Source organism: Pongo pygmaeus, chromosome 14 (genome assembly GCF_028885625.2).
Source record: "Pongo pygmaeus isolate AG05252 chromosome 14, NHGRI_mPonPyg2-v2.0_pri, whole genome shotgun sequence".
Classification (NCBI taxonomy): Eukaryota; Metazoa; Chordata; class Mammalia; order Primates; family Hominidae; genus Pongo; species Pongo pygmaeus.
The window spans coordinates 41,085,442-41,100,926 of NC_072387.2; positions in this window are offsets into that span (position 1 = coordinate 41,085,442).

Below are 15,485 nucleotides of genomic sequence, written 5' to 3' on the forward strand. Positions count from 1 at the left end.
TCAGAATCTGAGAACTTACCCAGGTGTTTCTAGAGGGAGGACAGAATGAGTCTGGCAGGTACCTTGTTTGGTCACTCAGTGCTCCTGGGGGTTGAGAGAAGCTCTACTTTGAATCCCACTTCTGACACCAACTGTTAAAAGAAAAATCGTAGGCAAATTTAATTTGTCAAAGTTTAATTGAGCAGATTGATTCATTAATCAGGTAGCCTCCAGAATGACAGCAGATTTAAAGAGACTCCAGTGCTACTGCATAGTCAAAGAAGATTTGTGGACAGGAAAAGAAGTGATATACAGATAATGGAAGAGAGGTACAGAAATAGCCAGACTGATTACAGCTTTGCCTTTGCCTTATGTGAACCCAGTTTGAACAGTTGGCCACCTTTGATTGGCCAAAACTCAGTGGTTGGAAGAAGAATATGTTACAGTCTGTTTATACATCCAGTTAGGTTACAGTCTGCTATGTAGGGGGAAACCTTTCAAATATGTAAAGAGGCAGCTTTAGGCTAAATTTAATTTAACAAGCCCCAAGTGTGGCACCCTTCTGATCCCAGGCCCTGTGCAACTGCTTTGGTTGCATGCTGTTGTGAGCAGAATGTTTTTGTTCCCCCAAATTAATATGTTGAAATCCTAATCCTCGAGGTGATGGTAGTAAGAGGTGGGGTCTTTGGGAGGTAATTAGGTCATGACAGTGCAGCCCTCATGAATGGAATTAGTGCCCTCATAAGAAGAAATATGAGAGAGGTGATTTCTGTCTCCTGCCCTGTGAGGATACAGTGAGAAGACTACCATCTGCCAACCAGCAAGTGAGTCCTCACCAGACAAAGGTCTGCAGGCACCCTGATCTTGGACTTCCAGCTTCTAGCACTGTGAGAAATATTTGCTGTTTAGTCCACCAAGTCTGTGGTATGTTTGTCATGGCAGCCTGAACTGAGACACACAGCCGTGAAGCTGGGCCTGAATCTGATTCACTAGACAATGAATAGTCAATTGAAAAAAATTGATCTGCAACTCCTGTGCCAATAACTACAGAGGTATTTTTCCTTAGAAACAATCTAAATTCCCTGCCGGGCCCAGTGGCTAACGCCTGTAATCCCAACACTTTGGGAGGCCAAGGTGGGCAAATCACTTGAGGTTAGGAGTTCAAGACCAGCCTGGCCAACATGGTGAAACCCCGTCTCTACTAAAAACACAAAAATCAGTCAGGCATTGTGGCAGGTGCCTGTAATCTCAGATACTCAGGAGGCTGAGGCAGAAGAATTGCTTGAACCCAGGAAGCAGAGATTTCAGTGAGCCAAGATTGCGCCACTGCACTCTAGCCTGGGCGACAGAATGAGACTCCGTCTCAACAAACAAAAAAAAGAAAAAAAGAAACAATCTAAATTTCCAACAGTAGGTAAATGCTTTAAGTTTACTATTATATGTGTTATGGATAATTATTTGACCATTAACAATCACTATCAACATTTTAATCCCATGAAAAATAAATGCTTATGCTACATTGGTGTTTGAAGGAAGTAGGACTTTTAGAAATTGTATTTGGATTCCATGATCTAAGCCATGTATGTAGAAGAAAAATTCATAGAAAAGTCCTAAAAAGAAAGATACAAAATAATTAAGTTTTCTTTGAGTGGTAAGCTTAGGTATGACACTTTTTAACATCTCTCTAGGGGATTTTGTCTTTTTGGGGCAGGAATTGGATAATTTCTAGTATCCAATCCAATGCCAGCTTTCTTGTCAGTATACCCATCTTCCTGGTGGAGAATAACCATTTTCCTGGTAGAGAATACCCATTGTAGGCAGTGTTGGTGGGAGCAGTGCCACAACAAAAGCTGAAGGGGCCAGATTCACCATTTCCTCTCCCTGGTACAGCCAGTGTATGAGCACATGACCTATGATTTGGATAATTAAGTATTTTCCTAGTATTTTGAATCTTGATCTAACATCCCAAGGCTACGAGTATGGTCAAAGATATTTACTGCAAGCAATCTTCATTGCACTGCTGATGGGTTTTTCTGATGATGTAGTTTCTGTTGCTGTGGTTCTTGTAGCCAGCCATTCCCACACAACACTGGCATCAGTTCACTCTCACCCTGGGTCCCTAGCAGATCCTGGGTTCTATGTCCTCTAATATCCTTCCTGTAATATCCCTTCTGCTTAATCTACTCAGATTTGGTGTTCATTGCTAACTCCAAGTAGTATAACTTATTTATTTTTTCCGTATTTCCACATTTTCTCTGATGAAAGCATGTCACTTTGATTAAATATATATATATATATTTTTTTTAATTGAGACAGAGTTTCACTCTGTTGCCCAGTCTGGAGTGCAGTGGCACCATCTCGGCTCAATGCGGCCTCTGCCTCATGGGTTCAAGTGATTCTCCTGCCTCAGCCTCCCTAGTAGCTGAGATTACAGGTGCCTGCCACCATGCTGGCTAATTTTTGTATTATTAGTGGAGATGGGGTTTCACCATGATGGCCAGACCGGTCTTGAACTCCTAACCTCAAGTGATCCACCCGCCTTGGCCTCCCAAAGTGTTGGGATTACAGGCGTGAGCCACTGTGCTCGACCAAATAGAAGTTTTTAAATAGGAAAAACACTGCTAAATCATCCCCATATCACTTTTTGCTCAGCAGTTTTAGACAATGATTTAGTTAAAAAATAAAATCAGCTTCGCATTTCTAGGCTGTAAAAAATAAATGTCATCTTTATGTAACGAAACATTATTTTTAAAAATAGATTTTAGAGCATAGTAAGCACAAATCTTTATAATGGAAAAATCAATAGATCACATCACTGATGGAAAATTAATGAAACCATTAAAGTCACACGTGAGTTTTTATTAAAGCCATATACTTACATTTTTAAAGCAAGTATATTGACTAGTTCTTCTGAAAAATTGCTTGCAAAATGTAATTTCAAATGACCTTGACGCTAAACAGCCAAAAAATATGCTATTTCTCCAATTACTGATTAGAAGCATAAATGGCTTCATGCACAGAATCAATAAAAACTTGTGGGAATTAATTCCATTCCGTGAAATAAAATTATAAAATGTTTTATGGCATAAGTTAATTTTCTAATCCCCCCACCCAGTTTCCTGTTCAAGGTACAAAAGTTACCAGAAGCAGACTTTCTTTATTAATAAGATAAAAATTTGTGTGGCTTTGTTATCAAGATAGTTTTGTTTTAAAAAGAGCTCCCTTAGGGTTCGCTGAAAATAATTGCATATATATATATATATATATATATTTATTTATTTATTGAGATGGAGTCTCATTCTGTTGCCCAGGCTGGAGTGCAGTGGCATTATCTTGGCTCACTGCGACCTCCGCCTCTCAGGTTCAAGCAATTCTCCTGCCTCAGCCTCCCGAGTAGCTGGGATCATAGGTACGTGCCACCTCACTCAGCTAATTTTTGTATTTTTAGTAGAGATGGGGTTTGGCCAGTCTGGTTTCAAACTCCTGACCTCAGGTGATCTGCCTACCTTGGCCTCTGAAAGTGCTAGGATTACAGGCATGAGCCACCGCGCCCAGCCTTCTTCTTCCACATATTTTTAGCATAGTTTTATTTGTGTGAACTATGGTACTCCATGTCCATTGTAAAGTCTTGATTTTCCTGTGAAGAGGGACTGAAAGGTGAGTGGGGAAAATGATGCCTATTACCAGAAAGTGTACTTGTGAAGACATCTATTCCTGGACTGACCAATGCCTGGACCAAGTTGAAAAACCGACTTCTGCCTTGAGGGCCCCAATCCATCTCTGACATGATCACCTTTTTTGCTGTCACCACTGGTTAGGATTCTCCCTCACTTCTCTCTTACTTCTCTGCTTAGGATTTTCTCACACTGTCACTTTCAGAAGCAAGTACACTAAGCACAATAAGGAAATAAAAGTATCATTTTATTATTTACAAAATGCCACCTGGTGTCATCTTGGGAACAACGCAATGCAAGTCATGCAGGCAGAGGAATGAACTGGGGCTTTGCTTATGACCCATTCTAAGTTGACTGTAGTTTGTTTTTTTTTTTTTTTTCCAAATGCTAGTTTCTAGCATAAACAATGTGATATCAGTGTGTGTGTTTGTTTAAATCTACACTCTAAGACTGGTTTGTGCCCTAATTAGGAATATGTGTTTCAGCAATAGTTAGCTAACATTTAATGAAAGGCCACATTCCTGTCTCAAAAAAAAAAAAAAAAAAAAAAAGGCCACATTCCAAAGGTGACTACAACATCCACTTTAGCTCTGATCAACACAAGAGTTTTGCAATTAGCATTTGGGATGCTAGAAATAGGTTTTGTTGATGAAATTAGTGGTGTTCAAGATGTATGTGTAGATATATATAGAAAGTTGTGTCAATATGTCGAAATACAGAAACAATCCTCACCTTTGCATTAAAAGGGTAATCTTTGGAGTGGTATGAAGTTTTATTCTGATAAAGTTTGTATTCTGCCCCTATATTAGTCCATTCTCACATTGCTATACAGAACTACCTTAGACTGGGTAATTTAATTCTATTCCATGAAATAAAATTATAAAAAGTTTTAAGGCATAAGTTAATTTTCTCACACAACCCCCCATAAAGAAAAGAGGTTTAATTGACTCACATTCTGCAGGCTGTATAGGAAGCATGGCTGGGAGGCCTCAGGAAATTTACAATCATGGCAGAAGGAGAAGGGGAAGCAGGCATGTCTTACATGGCTGGAGAAGGAGGAAAAGGGAGAAGGGGGAGGTGCTACACACGTTTAAACAACCAGATCTCATGAGAACTCACTCACTATCAGAAGAAAATAAGGGGAAATCCAACCCCATGATCCAGTCACCTCCCACTAAGCTTCTCCTTCAACATTGGGGATGACAATTCAACATGGGATTTGGGCAGGGACACAAATCCAAACCATATCAGCCACTACTTTGGAGAATTCCTATTGCCTGTCATCTATAAAGTAACTGAATTCATCTCTGTTGTGTTGGTTACAATGAAATTTTCATGCAAGTTGTAATTAGCACATTTGAAGGACAAACCTGGGCCTTCATTGAGCTTACAAAACAAGTTTGTAATTTTTGTTTCTCTGTTTCATGCAAGTTTGCTAACAAATGTCTGCATATATAGTAGAATTTAGTCTGAGATTTGCTCTCTTTATAAATCCGTTAGCAAAGTTGTGGCTAAGATCCTTACATCCCTCCTATACCCCTAAATATATGTGGTTACTTATGGCAGAAAAAAAAAAAAAAACCACAGTAATTGCAAATGGCCAAATTGAGTTGAGTTCATTATTTTATTTTATTTTTTTAAACAGAGTCTTGCTCTGTCACCCAGGCCGGGGTGCAGTGGCGCAACTGACTGCAACCTCTGCCTCCTGGGTTCAAGTGATTCTCCTGCCTCAGCCTCCTGAGTAGCTGGGATTACAGGCACCTGCCACCACACCCAGCTAATTTTTATATTTTCAGTAGAGACGGAGTTTCACCATGTTGGTCAGGCTGGTCTTGAACTCCTGACCTCGTGATCCGCCTGTCTTGGCCTCTGAAAGTGCTGGGATTACAGGCGTGAGCCACAGTGCCCAGCCTTGCTTGGATCCATTCTTAACACCTATCTATCAGAATGGAACAAGGGCTAGAAGAAACGACATGAACTTTAACCATGGGCCTTGCTTCAAAGGTACAACCAAGTCATCAATAAGAGGAAATGATTACCAGAAAGTGATGACAACCCAGGAGAAAATGATCTTATCAATTTTGAGTGTGTAACCACTAGGGGTAGAATGGCTAAAGATAAGAACTATATATATGATATAAAGAAAAGATGGTTTCAAAGTATTGGTAAACTTTTATTTATTTATTTATTTATTTTGAGATGGAGTTTCTCTCTTGTTGCCCAGGCTGGAGTACAATGGCTCAATCTCAGCTCAATGCAACCTCCACCTCTCATGTTCAAGAGATTCCCTTGCCTCCGTCTCCTGTGTAGCTGGAATTACAGGCATGTGCCATCACGCCTGGCTAACTTTGTATGTTTAGTAGAGACAGGGTTTCTCCATGTTGGTCAGCTGGTCTCGAACTCCTGACCTCAGGTGATCCATCCGCCTCAGCCTCCCAAAGTGCTGGGATTACAGGAGTGAGTCATGACACCTGGCCCAGTATTGTTAAACTTTAAAAAGTGTAATTTTAATTTTGCAAACATGAATCATTCCAAGGAGGAAGAAAGCAGGAGGTCCCTAAAGAAGCCATATGTAGGTCAGGTGCGGTGGCTCACACCTGTAATCTCAGCACTTTGGGAGGCCGAGGTGGGCGGATCACAATGTCAAGAGATCCAGACCATCCTGGCCAACATAGTGAAACCCCATCTCTACTAAAAATACAAAAATTAGCTGGGTGTGGTGGCGCTCACCTGCAATCCCAGCTACTCAGGAGGCTGAGGCAGAAGAATCGCTTGAACCCAGGAGGCAGAGGTTGCAGTGAGCCGAGATTGTGCCACTGCGCTCCAACCTGGCGACAGAGCAAGACTCCAACTCAAAAAAAAAAAAAAAAAAAAAAAGAAAAAGAAAAGAAACCATATGTATTTTTTTTAGAGACCAAATGTATGTTGTTTTTTTTTTTAAGAAACTATGTGGGCCGGGCACGGTGGCTCATGCCTGTAATCCCAGCACTTTGGGAGGCCAAAGTGGGAGAATCACTTGGGCCCAGGAGTTCAAGACCAGCCTGTGCAACGTGGTGAAACCCCACCTCTAAAAAAATTTACAAAACTTAGCCAAGCATAGTGGTGTGCACCTGTAGACCCAGCTACTTAGGAGGCTGAGGCAAGAGAATAGCTTGAGCCTGGGAGGGTAGAGACTGCAGTGAGCCATGATTCCACTGCTGCACTGTAGCTTGGGTGATGGAGCAAGACCTTGTCTTTGTTTTTTTTCCAAGACAGAGTCTTGCTCTGTCGCCCAGAGCTGGAGTGCAATGGCGCAATCTCGGCTCACTGCAACCTCTGCCTCCTGGGTTCAAGCAATTCTCCTGCCTCAGCCTCCCGAGTAGCTGAGATTACAGGTGCACGCCATCACTCCCAGCTAATTTTTTTTATTTTTAGTACAGACAGGGTTTCACCATGTTGGCCAGGATGGTCTTGATCTCTTGACCTTGTGATGCATTCGCCTCAGCCTCCCAAAGTGCTGGGATCACAGGCATAAGCCACTGCACTGGGCCTACATATGGTTTCTTTAGGGACCTCCTGCTTTCTTTCCTCCTTGGAATGATTCATGTTTGCGAAATTAAAATTACTTTTTAAAGTTTACCAATATTTTGAAGCTATCTTTTCTTTATATCATATATACAGTTCTTATCTTTAGCCATTCTATCCTTAGTGGTTACACACTCAAAATTGATAGGATCATTTTCTATAGGCTAATTTTTGTATTTTTATTAGAGATGGAGTTTCACCATGTTGGTCAGGCTGCTCTCAAACTCCTGACCTCAGGTGATCCACCCGCATTGGCCTCCCAAAGTTCTGGGATTGCAGGCGTGAGCTACCGTGCCCAGCCTGGATTTCCTTCTTTGGAAAGGCTGAATACTATTACACTATGTACATATACCATGTTTTCTTTAGTCATTTATCTGCTAATGGACACTTAAGTTGGCTTCATGTCTTGGCTATTGTGAATGATGCTGCAATGAACATGAGAGTGCAGATATCTCTTCGACATACTGATTTCACATCCTTCGGGTGTATACTCAGAAGTGGAATTGCTGGTTTATATGTTAGCTTTATTTTTAACTTTTTGAGAAAACTCCATACTGTTTTCCATAATGGCTGTACTAATTTATATTCCTACCAACAGCGTACAAGGGTTTTGTTTACTCCACATCCTTGCTGCTTGTATCTTTTGTCTTTTTGATGATAGCCATTACAACAGGTGTTAGGTGATATCTCATCGCTGTTTTGATTTGCATTTTCCTGATCATTAGTGATGCTGAGCATTGTTTCATACACCTGTTGGCCATTTGTATGTCATCCTCTAAGAAAGTCTATTTATATGAAATATCTTTGCCCATTTTTTAGTTAGATTGTTTTCTCATAATGGTGTTGTTTGAGTTATTTATATATTTCAGAAATAACCCCTTATCAGATATATGGTTTGCAAATATTTTCTCTCATTCTGTAGGCTGTTTCTTCACCCAGTTATTTCCATTTATGTGCAAAAGCTTTTTAGTTTGATGTAATCTCATTTGTTTATTTTTGCTCTTGTTGTCTGTTTTCGAGTCATATCCAGGAAAATAATTGCACAGACCAATTTTGTGTTAGCCTGTTCTTGTGTTGTTATAAAGAAATACCTGAGGCTGGGTAATTTATAAAGAAAAGATGCTTATTTTGGCTCATGGTTCTGCAGGCTCTACCGGAAGCATGGTGCTAGCATCTGCTTCTGGTGAAGGCCTCAGGGAGCTTACAATCATGGTGAAGGTGAAGGGGAGAAACATATCACATGGTGAAAAATGGAGCAGGAGAGAGAGGGGGTGGTGCCACGCTCTTCTAAACAACCGGTTCTCCCATGAACTCAGAGCAATAACTCACACATCAGCAAGGGTATGGTGCTAAGCCATTCATGAGGGATCCACCCCCATATTCCAGGCCCCACTGCAGCATTGGGGATTACATTTCATATGAGATTTGGAGGGGACAAACATCCAAACTATATCGAATGTCAAAGAGCTTGTCTTATGTTTTGCTTGGCTGCCTGCATTTCCTTCCTTCCTTCCTTCTTTCCTTCCTTCCTTCCTTCCTTCCTTCCTTCCTTCTTTCTTTTCTTTCTTTCTTCTTTTTTTATCTTGCTCTGTTGCCCAGACTGGAGTGCAGTGGCCAGTCTCAACTCACTGCCACCTCCACCTCCCAGGTTCACGTTAACCTCCTGCCTCAGCTTCCTGATTAGCTGGGATTACAGGTGTGCACTACCATGTCTGGCTAAGCGTATGTTTTCTTCTAGTAGTTTTACCATTTAAGGTCTTATGTTTAAGTTCTTAATCCATTTTGAGTTGATTTTTTAATATCGTGTGAGATGAAGGTCTAATTTCATCCTGTATATAGATATCCAGTTTTCCCAACACCATTGATTAATTGATTGATTGACTGATTGATTGAGACAGGTCTCACTGTCATCAGGCTGGAGTGCAGTGTTGCAATCTCAGCTCACTGCAGCTTCCAACCTCCTGGGCTGAAGCCATCCTCCCACCTCAGCCCCCCAAGTAGCTGGGACTATAGGCACACACCACCACACCCAACTAATTTTGTTTTATTTATTTATTTGAGACAGGGTCTGGTTCTGTCAGCCAGGCTGGAGTGCAGTGACATGATGTCGGCTCATTGCAACCTTCACCTCCTGGACTCAAGCCATTCTCCCACCTCAGCCTTTCAAGTAGCTGGGACTACAAGAGCATGCCACCACATATGGCTAACTTTTTTTTTTTTTTTTTTTTGAGACAGAGTTTTGCCCTTGTTGCTTAGGCTAGAGCGCAATGGTGTGATCTTGGCTCACTGCAACCTCCACCTCCCAGGTTCAAGCAATTCTCCTGCCTTGGCCTCCCAACATGTTGGGATTATAGACATGAAACAACGTGCCCAGCCCGTATTGGCTTTATAATCACCTACTTTCTGGGAATTAATCCATTCCCCAGAGAACCAATCTAGTCTTGTGAGAGCTAGAACTCACTCACTACCACTAGAAAGGCACCAAGCGCTTCGTAAAGGATCCACCCCATAATCCAAATACCTCCCACTAGGCCTCATTGCCTATCTCTGTCACACTGGGGATCAAATTTCAACATGAGATTTGGTGGGGGATAAACAAACCATATCCAAACCATAGCAATCACCATCTCTCTAATTCCCCAACCCCCAAACTTAACATCTAGACTTTTGCTCACTCCTTACATCTAATCTATCACTTCTAATTCTGTTCTTTCTTCTCTGCTATTATGGTGCATGGTCCCCCAGTTTCCCTCACTTCTTTTTCTGTGCTGACTGAGAAATATAAAGTGACCTGGACAGCTGCATGTTTTCCCCTGTAGGCTTGAACCCGAGCTGGGGCCTTGAACATTTGCAGGCACTGAGAAAGGTATCTAAGTTCTTGCCCAAAACACTGAAAGAAACTAGCTCTAGCCCTGAGCTACATTCCTTAAACTCTCACATAAACTCCATAGCCCAACGCCCTAGTTGCAGACATATCTCGGGAGAACATCCGTTATCTCCCTGTCCCAACGAGGACAGCTTGCAACTCCTTCTGTTTCTAAGTTCCCCTAATAAATGCTTTGGATCGATCACCTTGGCATCTAGTGCTTTTTGCTTTTTTTTTTTTGAGACAGAGTTTCGCTCTTGTTGCTCAGGCTGGAGTGTAATGGCGTGATCTCGGCTCACTGCAACCTCCACCTCCTGGGTACAAGAGATTCTCCTGCCTCAGCCTCCTGAGCAGCTGGGATTACAGGTATGCCCCACCATGCCTGGCTAATTTTGTAATTTTAGTAGAGACGCGGGTTTCTCCACGTTGGTCAGGCCGGTCTCGAACTCCCGACTTCAGGTGATTCACCTGCCTGGGCCTCCCAAAGTGCTGGGATTACAGGCGTGAGCCACTTCACCCAGCTGCTCCTTGCTTTAGAATTCCAACCAGACCCATCTCAGGATGGTTTTGGGCACTCACCTGTGGGTACTCCCCTGCTGTGGTTTTTGGGGTGACTCCAGCTATGTGTTCAGTCAGGATGAAACATGGACACAGGCCCTCATCATTTCTGTTCTGGATTATTAGAATAGCTTCCTAAATCGGTGATCTGCTGCCATTCTTTTATTTTGTAGCCCATTCTTCACAAGGTGACTTAAGTTATTTTCTTAAAATCTGACCATAAATGTATTTAATATATATTTATCTAGTGCTTACTATGTTCCTGGCACTGCAAAAACTATAGTATATATAATGTTGTAAAATAGACACAGAGTCTGCTCTCAGAGAACTGCAATCTAGAGAGTGGCTTAGGAAAATACATAGGCAATAAAAATGGAGTGTGATATGCTATGATGGTTACTTTTAGGTGTCAACTTTGCTGGGCCACAGTACCCAGATATTTGGTCAAACATTATTCTGGATGTTGCTATGAGAGTGTTTTTGGATGAGATTAACATTCAAATCTGTGGATTTTGAGTAAAGCAGATTGCCCACCATAATGTAAGTGAGCCTCGTGAAATCAAGACCTGAATAGAACAAAAGATAGACCGCTCCCAAATCCCACGCCTCACTCCCAGCAAGAAAAATTCTGCCAGTGGGTGGCCTCCAAAGGGCTGCAACAACACAAGCCCTTCCCTGGATGTCCCTCCTGTTCACCTACCTTGCAGATTTTGGACTTGCCCTCCTTTATTATCAGGTAAGCCAATTCCTTAAAATAAATTTCTTTCATCCCTTGATGTCCATGGGGAATTGGTTTCAGGACCCCTGCGGATATCAAAATCCAAGGGTGCTCAGTCGCTTACATAAAATCATATGGTATTTGCATATAACCTACACACATAATTCATATACTTTAAATCATATCTAGATTACTTATAATACCTAATACAACGTAAGTGTTGTGTAAATAGTTCTACTGTATTTTAAAAATTTGTATTATTGTTATTGTATTTTTTCTTTTTCCGAATATTTTTGATATGCATTTGGTGGAGGGGTGACTGTATATACGTCCTATTGATTCTGTCTCTCTGGAAAAACCTGACTAATACAAATGCCCTATGATGGAGGAAGTACAGGGTGTCATCAGAGTATGTACCAACGGCACATGACCCAGACTTGTGGGGTCAGAGAAGGCAACACCTCAAACCATGTTCATGAATACATTTCATCTCATGTACCACTGGAATTACTCAGTAGTGGCTGTCTAGTGCTCTGGTCTTTCAAAGGACTTGAAGCCACATCAGGGATTGGGGGAAAGAATGTCATGTGAAAAGAAGGAAAATTAAATTTGAGGCTGTGCTGGTTAGCAAGGGCCTGATCATTAGCAGGTCTTGTAATGTTTCTAAGTGAGACTACTTTATCCCCAGGGAAGTTGGATGCCATTAAAGCCAGGAAATCACTTGGTCAGGTTTTCATTTAGGAATTTACTCAATGTAGAGAAATGAGAGAGTTCTGTAGTAGAATGTTAAAAATATTTTATAAATGAGGAATGTGAGGTTAAAAGGGTTAAGTAAATCTTCTAAGATTATATCCCTACTAAGTCTGGAGTCCCATTTCTAACCTAGCTCTGTCCAGCCTATGGTTGTTCTTCCTATCATCTTCTAGTACACAAATGCCATCACAGTTGTCCTTAATATGCCATAGTCATTCACGTTCATTCATTCCTGCAATGTATTAGCTGCCGCACCTGGCCAGTCTTAGTTTATTGTTATTTTTATTTTCCTTAGAGACAGAGTCTTGCAATCATAATTCACTGCAGCCTGAAACTCCTGGGCTCAAGGGATCCTCCTGCCTCTGCCTCCTGAGTAGCTGAGACTACAGGTGCATGCCACTATGTCTGACTAATTAAAAAAATTTTTTGTAGAAATGGGGTCTTGCTATTATGCCCAGGCTGGTTCTGAAATCCTGACCTTAAGAGATCCTCCTGCCTCGGCCTCCCAAAGTGCTGGGATTACAGGCATGGGCCACTGCGTCTGGCCTTTGATTTATTTTTAAGAGGTTTCTTATAGAAGATACAATTACTCACTTATAAAACTTCATATTAATTTCCATTTATTAAGTGACTATAATGTGTCAAGAATTGTATGTGGAACTTTACATATAATATTTCAATTATCACAACATCTTTGAAAAGTGGTTAATATTATCATTTAGAATGTACAGATGATTAAACTGAGTAGTTGAAAGTTTCATAGAGTAGCATTTGCAATAAGTTCGTATTATATCAAAATCCACTCTCTTTACACAACCCTACAGTGTCTTTGTGTGTAGATATGCTGTTTGTATTCTCATATGTTGGGCAGGTCTGTTCTCTTTGAGGTGCTGACTCATATTTGTAATTATACTTCTTTCTAATTTATTTCTGGTTGTCCCTAGACATTAGAATTAGATTTATTTCACTAAGCATGATTTTTTTTTTTTTTTGAGATGGAGTTTCACTCTGTCATCAGGCTGGAGTGCAGTGGTGCAATTTCAGCTCACCGCAACCTCCGCCACCCAGGTTCAAGCTATTCTCCTGCCTCAGCCTCCCGAGTAGCTGGGATTACAGGTGTGCACCACCATGCCCAACTCATTTTTGTATTTTTAGTAGAGATGGGGTTTCGCCATATTGGCCAGGATGGTCTCGATCTCTTGACCTTGTGATCTGCCTACCTCGGCCTCCCAAAGTGCTGGGATTACAGGCTTGCACTCCCGCATCCAGTCTCACTCAGTATTCTTTAATGAAGGCATCATATGATAATTTTTAATCTTTACATTTTGCTTTATAATATTGTACTATGCAAAAGCTCAAACTAATTGGTTTTTAAATTAAAATTCTTGGTGATGACATTATCTCAAATTATGTTTCTATAAAATTGCATTAATACTGGTTGTGTGTGAACCTGACAAAAAGAAGAAATGGGGAAAGGATTCCCTATTTAATAAATGGTATTGGGAAAACTGACTAGTCATATGTAGAAAGCTGAAACTGGATCCCTTCCTTACACCTTATACAAAAATTAATTCCAGATGGATTAAAGACTTAAATGTTAGACCTAAAACCATAAAAACTCTAGAAGAAAACCTAGGTAATACCATTCAGGACATAGGCATGGGCAAGGACTTCATGACTAAAACACCAAAAGCAATGGCAACAAAAGCCAAAATTAACAAATGGGATCTAATTAAACTAAAGAGCTTCTGCACAGCAAAAGAAACTACCATCAGAGTGAACAGGCAACCTACAGAATGGGAGAAAGCTTTTACAATCTACCCTTCTGGCAAAGGGCTAATATCCAGAATCTACAAAGAACTTAAACAAATTTACAAGAAAAAATCAAACAACCCCATCAACAAGTGGGCAAAGGATATGAACAGACGCTTCTCAGAAGAAGACATTTATGCAGCCAATAGACACAGGAAAAAATGCTCATCATCACTGGTCATCAGAGAAATGCAAATCAAAACCACAATGAGATACCATGTCACACCAGTTAGAATGGCGATCTTTAAAAAGTCAGGAAACAACAGGTGCTAGAGAGGATGTGGAGAAATAGGAACACTTTTACACTGTTGGTGGGACTGTAAACTAGTTAAACCATTGTGGAAGTCAGTGTGGCGATTCCTCAAGGATCTAGAACTAGAAATACCATTTGACCCAGTCATCCCATTACTGGGTATATACCCAAAGGATTATAAATCATGCTGCTATAAAGACACATGCACACGTATGTTTCTTGCGGCACTATTCACAATAGCAAAGACTTGGAACCAACCCAAATGTCCATCAAAGATAGACTGGATTAAGAAAATGTGGCACATATACACCATGGAATACTATGCAGCCATAAAAAATGATGAGTTCATGTCCTTTGTAGGGACATAGATGAAGCTGGAAACCATCATTCTGAGCAAACTATCGCAAGGCCAGAAAACCAAACACTGCATGTTCTCACTCATAGGTGGGAATTGAACAATGAGAACACATGGACACAGGAAGGGGAACATCACACACCGGGGCCTGTTGTGGAGTGGGGGGAGGGGGGAGGGAAAGCATTAGGAGATATACTTAATGTAAATGATGAGTTAACGGGTGCAGCACACCAACATGGCATATGTATACATATGTAACAAACCTGCACGCTGTGCACATGTACCCTAGAACTTAAAGTATAATAATAATAATAAAAAAAAGCAAAAAAAAAAAAAAAAGTACTGGTTGTGTGTGGTTGTTGATTTACACTGCCCGTATGGTAAAACTTGGGATAAATTTTCTGGAGAACAGTTTGGGAAGATGTGCCAAAACTAAAATCTGTATACTTGTAAAAAAAACCTAGTTACTCCAGACTATTTCAAACATATATAAAAGTAGACAGAATACTATAATAAACCCTCCTGTGTCTATCACTGATATGTTTTGGCTGTGTTCCCACCCAAATCTCATCCTGAATTGTAGTTCTTGTAATCCCCACGTGTCATTGGAGGGACCCGGAGGGAGGTCATTGAATCACAGGGGTAGTTACCACTGTGTTGCTGTTCTCATGCTAGTGAGTGAGTTCTCATGAGACCTGATGGTTTTATAAGGGGCTTTCCCTACTTTTGCTCGGGACTTCTCCTTGCTGCCACCACGTGAAGAAAGACGTGTTTGCTTCTCTTTCTACCGTGATTGTAAGTTTCCTGAGACCGCCACAGCTATGCTGAGCAGTGAGTCAATTAAACCTCTTTCCTTTACAAATTACCCAGTCTTAGGTATGCCTTTATTAGCAGTGTGAGAATGGACTAATACAGTAAATTTGTACCAGGAGTGGGGCACTGCTGTAAAGGTA